Source organism: Panulirus ornatus, chromosome 22, assembly GCF_036320965.1.
Source record: "Panulirus ornatus isolate Po-2019 chromosome 22, ASM3632096v1, whole genome shotgun sequence".
NCBI lineage: Eukaryota > Metazoa > Arthropoda > Malacostraca > Decapoda > Palinuridae > Panulirus > Panulirus ornatus.
The window spans coordinates 4482943-4489733 of record NC_092245.1 but is presented as its reverse complement, the minus strand read 5'-3'; the positions used below and the strand labels follow the sequence as shown (position 1 = coordinate 4489733).

Genomic DNA, 6791 nt, shown 5'->3' with positions numbered 1-6791 from the left:
CTGATGCATAGTTTCCCTCTTGGCCGGTCCACTGGGGTAATGTTATGGTACATATATACAAGGTTAAGAGACGCGGCAACACCAGTGTAAGTCTCTTCCATGGAGAGACCTTAGGGTTTTGTCCTATTTCTTACTTTGTCTCTTCTCTTCCAGTACAATCTTCCCTAATCAACTTCGAATCCTGTTCTCTGTTGTGCTGATGATTCCACTGTACACACTTCAGCTCACTTTCTCTTCCCTCCTTTATCAAATTCTTTCTCTTTCCTATCAAGGTTCAGATCATTGTATTACATATGGACTGGGATGCAGTAACCTGATTCATTTCAAGAATACAATGACGCAATATCTCCCCATATCTGTTTCTAATGTAATTCGTCTCCCTCTGTTAAGTTCCAATGTACCACGATTCAGACTCATAATAACATAGACATTTTGGGCTTAACGACATCCTCCACTTTATCTCAGAACCTCACATAATCACGTTCACGAAGTCTGCTTCCAAACTGCTGGAGGTCTTGCATAGGTGCCGTAATTATTTTTCTTGTAAGGGATTTGTCCCATATCTCAAGGGGTTTATGTGTCCTCATGAGGAATACTGCTCACATATCTGGGGTGGTTCTTCGTTCATCTCTGTATTAGCACGAGTGAAGCTAAGAGCTTCACGTCACATTAATTATCTGGGCATCACCGCTCTATACCCATCTTTTTCTGTTCGGGGCGGAGTTATTCACATCTCCTTGTTCTAAAGGTATCATTTTGCCCACCACTCCCGTGACCTGCCCTGAATGTGCCCTTGCAACCAACACTTGGACCCAAGGCACTCTTCTTGCTGCTGCTTCCCATCGTTGTCTTTGGAGACCTAACAAACGAGGACTGACCGTTATGATACTTCCCTTCCTAGAACAGCAAAGCCGGTTTCTGATGTGTGTATGTCCAGTGGCTTGGAGTTGAAGGTGAGTTGAGAGGTCGGGTGTCCAGTGCGCGTCGGGTTAGTTCTGTGTGTATGTAGTTTGTCAGCGTTATATTTGTTAGGAGTCAGGGAAGGGGCCGTGTGAGTAGAGGTTACTGAAGAGTGAGGCAGGAGTAGGATTTTTATTTCTACTTGGGAGTTGGTGGTTAGTTATAGAGTGGTGTGGGTGGAGAGGATTTAGTGCTGTTGCATTGGAATGAGCATCGAGCATGGTAAGGGGGATTGTAGTGGGAGAATCTTTGTTCCACTGCGTCGGTGTTGTGTGTCTGTGGTCACCAGGCAGCCAGTCAGTGGTTGGCCTGAGTGGCTGTTTTGTGCAGTTTGCAGCTTTATTGTATTTGCTTTTCAGAGGACGGAAGATCAGGCGGATGAGGCAGTGTAAAGTGGACTGGGTGAATTGTCTGTAGAGGATGATGAGGGCATATTACTCTGGTCCAAACCTGATGTCAGTTAGCATTGCAGGAGCATTGAGTTTGTGTGTTGATTTTGTGTTGATATTGCTGTGGGGAGTAAATGTCATGTGTGTGTCGCCTGCGATGCCAATGGTCGGTGTTTTGTCCACTGGGAATAACTGTACATTTATAAGGACTGGAGGATGTAAGCTGGATTCGTGTCTGTCTGGAGTTAAGAGAGTAATTGAAGACTTCTGTGGCACTTCTTAAGGTCTTAATAATCAGGTCATACACAACTTCTTCACTAAATATTTTCAGTCTATACACTTTCTACACATGATAACTACAAAGGTGCTTTTCCTTTCTTTCGTCACACTCACATTTTTATCCTTTGTGTCCCTATAAACTAAAGGGTTCTCAGTTTCTCCCCAAACGAATTGTTGCGAGCTGATGTGATAAGAAATGTCAGTGTGATGGTTATCACTGAGCTGGTGACGAGGGTCGCGATGGGTCAGTAAGACTCTCCCAGAGGAAAGCTTTAGGTGGCTCAAGGTCGCTTGATCATCGTTGTATGGGATGGTCCATCGTCCAGACGGATGCAACAGTGTGTGCTCTGCTACTGGCGTGGAGAGCACCCACCAGCATGTCTCGCGTTTTCCTTCCCACACCACTTGACCTTTACTTCCTCCCTCTGTCTACCTCGCAGGAACTTGTGCCATCATTTTGCTGCCGACTTGACTGGGGTAACGGGAGTCCTGTGCCCGAGTGTAGCAGCGGATGACATGATGATAGTAACGGGATCCCGAGTGTGACTAATATGGCCAAGTCTGTCACCATTTGTGACGCTCTGGATCAACATTCTCATGTGTAAACATAAACAATCGTCGTCTTACATAACAATATTCTTTAGTTTTTTGAATTATTCACCTGAGCGCGACAGGAGTATTCCTGTGAGATATTTACAAGTCTCCTGACAGAAGGATGACCTATATTTACTTAAAAAGTTGTCCATATGAACCCTGATCCATCTCAACGAAAATATATTCATCTCAGGCATCACAAGTAGCGACACATCCGCCAGTATACAGACTCCAACACTAGGCCTCGGGGAGCATCTGGCTACACAGGACCAGCATCGTCCCTGCTTCCCAAGTGCAGGAGGTCGACCACTGTGGACGCCCTGACGAGGCACTGCTGGCCTGTGGAACCACTGACTTGCCATAGTTTTAACCCCTAACGATGATGTGCACCAACAGGTTCGTTAGACTGACGACATGACTCAGGACACTCCCATCAGACCTACTATCACTTTCCTTTTAAATTGGGTGATTAGAGAAGAGGAAAGAGAGGCGGGACAAGGGAAAGGGGTAGTTTGAAATTGAAGAGAAGATTGAAATGAGCACAGGTGTGTGGGTGTCAGTTTTTGATGCTTGTGGGTAATATTCTGGAAGCGTGTTGTAGGTGCCTGATTCATATACCCCTGACAGACCGGGGTTGTGTATGTGTTGGTGTTGTAGATTTACGAAGGTAAGCTAAACATTGTTCATAATGCACATCGATGGATGACTGGAGTGTACCTGAGTACTTTGAGGCTTCCGTGGAACCAATGGTGTTCCGTGTTTGTACTGTTGTCCAGATCTCGGGTTTTTCTGTAAGTTTACATCATCGTTGTCTCCAAGTCTCCACCATACATTTTGAGCTGCTTCTCATAGGTATGGAAGGACAGGTCTAGTCTTCAGTCGTTCGTGATGTTTTCTTGTGACGAATCGTAGAGCCTTATTTTGTGTCCTCTGTAACTTCAGCAGACGAGGAACGTTGGTATAGGTGACTCTCTCTCTCTCTCTCTCTCTCTCTCTCTCTCTCTCTCTCTCTCTCTCTCTCTCTCTCTTACGCGCGCGCGTCAAGCAGTGAGGCAGCCCGGGCGCCCCAGCCTTCAGATGACAACAGTACACACAAGGAGGGCGGCACACGGCCACCTTCCTCGTGTGGGACGTTCATATTTAGGACTATTTCCAATCGCGTGTACTGCGGCTGGACCAACACCTTCACTCTGTCTCAAACATACACCAATTTATCATATCATTCCAGGAACTAACTTACAACTTATAACAGGAGGGAAATATTGTGAGAACGTTTAGGCTTGAGAGAACTCTCGAACTCTTGTTCTTAGTCTGAGGCAAACTTTACTGAATATGATTAACGAAGAATATGAGAACAATCTATGTTCAAACTGCTCGGCGCTGGTGTATCATGACTCCTGTGAGATGACTGATGACCATACAATGGTTCTGTCTGGTATCCTCTGCTCTCATCTACCATCCCACTTGTCTGGTGATGACCAGGGTTCTCTCACTCTCCCATCGATAACATGACCAGGACGAGGTACGCTCGTCGTCCTCACAGTCACAGGTCATCATACTGATCGTTTCAAAACGTTCCCGTTCGTCCTACAGTTCGGAAACATTACAAAACGTTCCCGTTCGTCCTACAGTTCGGAAACATTACAAAACGTTCCCGTTCGTCCTACAGTTCGGAAACATTACAAAACGTTCCCGTTCGTCCTACAGTTCGGAAACGTTACAAGACGTTCCCGTTCGTCCTACAGTTCGGAAACGTTACAAAACGTTCCCGTTCGTCCTACAGTTCGGACACGTTTCAAAACGTTCCCGTTCGTCCTACAGTTCGGAAACGTTACAAAACGTTCCCGTTCGTCCTACAGTTCGGAAACGTTTCAAAACGTTCCCGTTTGTCCTACAGTTCGGAAACTAGCTAGAAAGAGCCATGTCTCTCACTTATGCTCAGGAACATCACACTTATCTGAAACGGTATCACGTCCAGGATAATGACCCTCCACAGACAGTCTACAACAACCAACTGTGTTTCCTGCACCTCACCTGGTGGTCGAGTTGCAGACGCTAGGTATGAAGGGTTGACTTTACTACTAACACCGAGTCGAGTCCAAGTTTCACTTATATACCTCAGTCTCGTGTATAGTAGGCAACCTCCGCTGCCACCCAACTTTCACTAGTCTTCCACTATTACCAGAATGATTCGACCTCATGCATTACGGAGGCATAGTCTTAATAGCAGTGTTATCAGAAACGTATTTCTCTCATGGGGAAATCATTAAAGTCTGCGTCATCCCCATGAGACTTTCATTTGAACAAAGATCTGAAGTGCTTTAGTTCAGGTTGTTTAAAGTCTTGGTACGTAGTTCTCTGTCGTAAACACAAGGTGAGTGAACGAAGGCATCCGGAATGTATGAGGGCTCAACAATTGGAGCCAACCTTTCTCTTGGCCTCCCTGGGATAGGTCCCGGCGACGAGGCAGAAAGTATTGGCTCTCCTGCCTGACGGAGGCAAGACCTGAGGCAGAGGATGTTGGCTCTCCTGCCCGACAGAGGCAAGACCTGAGGCAGAGGATGTTGGCTCTCCTGCCTGACGGAGGCAAGACCTGAGGCATAGGATGTTGGCTCTCCTGCCTGACGGAGGCAAGACCTGAGGCAGAGGATGTTGGCTTTCCTGCCTGACGGAGGCAAGACCTAAATCGCGGGTTCTCTTTCCTTCCTAACACAGGCAAGACCTGAAGTGTTGGTCCTGGCTCCCCTTCCTGAAGGAGGCAAGACCTGAAGTTCTGGCTCTCCTTCCTCACTTAGGCAAGATCTCAAGCGTTGGTCCTGACTTTCCCTCCTGACGAAGGCAAGACCTGAGGCATGGGTCCTGGCTCTCCTTTCTGAAGAGGTAAGACCTGAAGCGTTGGTCCTGGCTCTCCTCTCTGACGAAGGTAGGACCTGAAGCGTTGCTCCTGGCTCTCCTTCCTGACGGAACCTTGAAGCTTTGATCCTGGCTCTACTTCCTGAAGGAAGCAAAAACTTGAAGCGTGGGTCCTGGCTCTTCCTTCTGACAAAGGCAAGACCTGAAGCATGGGTTCTTTCTCTCCCTCCTGACGAAGGTAAGACCCGAAGCGTTGGTCCTGGCTCTCCCTCATGACGAGGGCAAGATCTGAAGCATGGATCCTGGCTTTCCCTCCTGACGGTGGCAAGATCTGATACTGGCTCTCCCTCATAACGAAGGCAAGACTTGAGAGAAAGGGTGCCGTCTCTCCTGACTTATAGAAGCAATCTCTGAGGGAGGAAGTGAAGCAACAGAAAAGAGTAAGTGGTGGAGAAAGGACAGCATTAACGCATAGTTATGATGGTGATACGTTAATGGTTGTAGTGATGATGGTGATAACAATGATCCCGATCATCATCATCGTATCAGGAAACATTATATGGGAAACAAGGAAGAAAGCGAAACGAAAAACACAAGTAAACACTGAATATATCAAATGGAAAATAAATGTACACTTACGAATACCTGTAAGATCAGACGCAGAGAAAAGGTAGACAAAAGAAGTGGGAGATATGTATGGACGAACGGCAGAAAGTTTGGTCTGGAGGCACAAGCCAGAGGTCATAACGGACATGGTAGAGGGAAACGTTGTTCGAGGGAGAGTCGTGAGCGGCGGAGGAGGAGGCTGGGAGAAAGTTGGGTGAGGTGTGAGTGAAGATGACGAGAGACGAGACGATCTGGAAGGAACAGACGGACTGGAATTAGTTGGCCCTTCCTTTTGCTTCCTCAGTGAGGCAGAACACAGCTAATAACTGTTGTGAAGACTTCTGTGTCGACATTTTGGTTTAGTTAGTATTAATGTGTTACTGGGAGAGAGTTTGACACTTGTGTTACCCTGTCTCTTAACCTTGTATGTACCATGTCTTTACTCCAATTTATGTATGCACACACACACACACACACACACACACACACATATATATATGGGGATAGGGGAGAAAGAATACTTCCCACGTATTCCCTGCGTGTCGTAGAAGGCGACTAAAAGGGGAGGGAGCGGGGGGCTGGAAATCCTCTCCTCTCGTTTTTTTTTAATTTTCCAAAAGAAGGAACAGAAAATTGGGCCAGGTGAGGGTATTCCCTCAAAGGCCCAGTCCTCTGTTCTTAACGCTACCTCGCTAATGCGGGAAATGGCGAATAGTTTGAAAGAAAGAAATATATATATATATATATATATATATATATATATGTATATATATATATATATATATATATATATATATATATATATATATATATATATATATATATATATATATATATATATATATATATACACACACACACGAGCTTAACCTACGTATTCACTTATCGACCAGGCCCGAGGGGAGGATGAACACCTGAGTTAGGTGGGATCAGTTGCTACGCCCAGGAATCGAAACCATGTGGATCTGACCCTGGGCTGGCCCGCGCTGACTGATGGTCAGTAACGCTGACCTATGTACCACGGAGGCCTATGAAAAATGGCTTCCCTGGGGGAACCATTCTCATGATCATGGCATCTCCTGTGTGTGTGTGTGTGTGTGTGTGTGTGTG

The 6791-nt window shown here is 46.3% G+C and overlaps 1 protein-coding gene across 1 annotated transcript in view; it reads right to left on the bottom strand.

The window, feature by feature from the left end:
• LOC139756502 (uncharacterized) overlaps positions 1 to 4319 on the bottom strand; it is a 28525-nt gene extending 24206 nt beyond the window's left edge. Inside the window, exon 1 of the mRNA XM_071675949.1 lies at positions 4257 to 4319. The gene's annotated coding sequence lies outside the window, so the exon portion shown is untranslated. The remainder of the gene's footprint in view (positions 1 to 4256) is intronic.
• Between the last annotated feature and the right edge of the window lie 2472 nt (positions 4320 to 6791).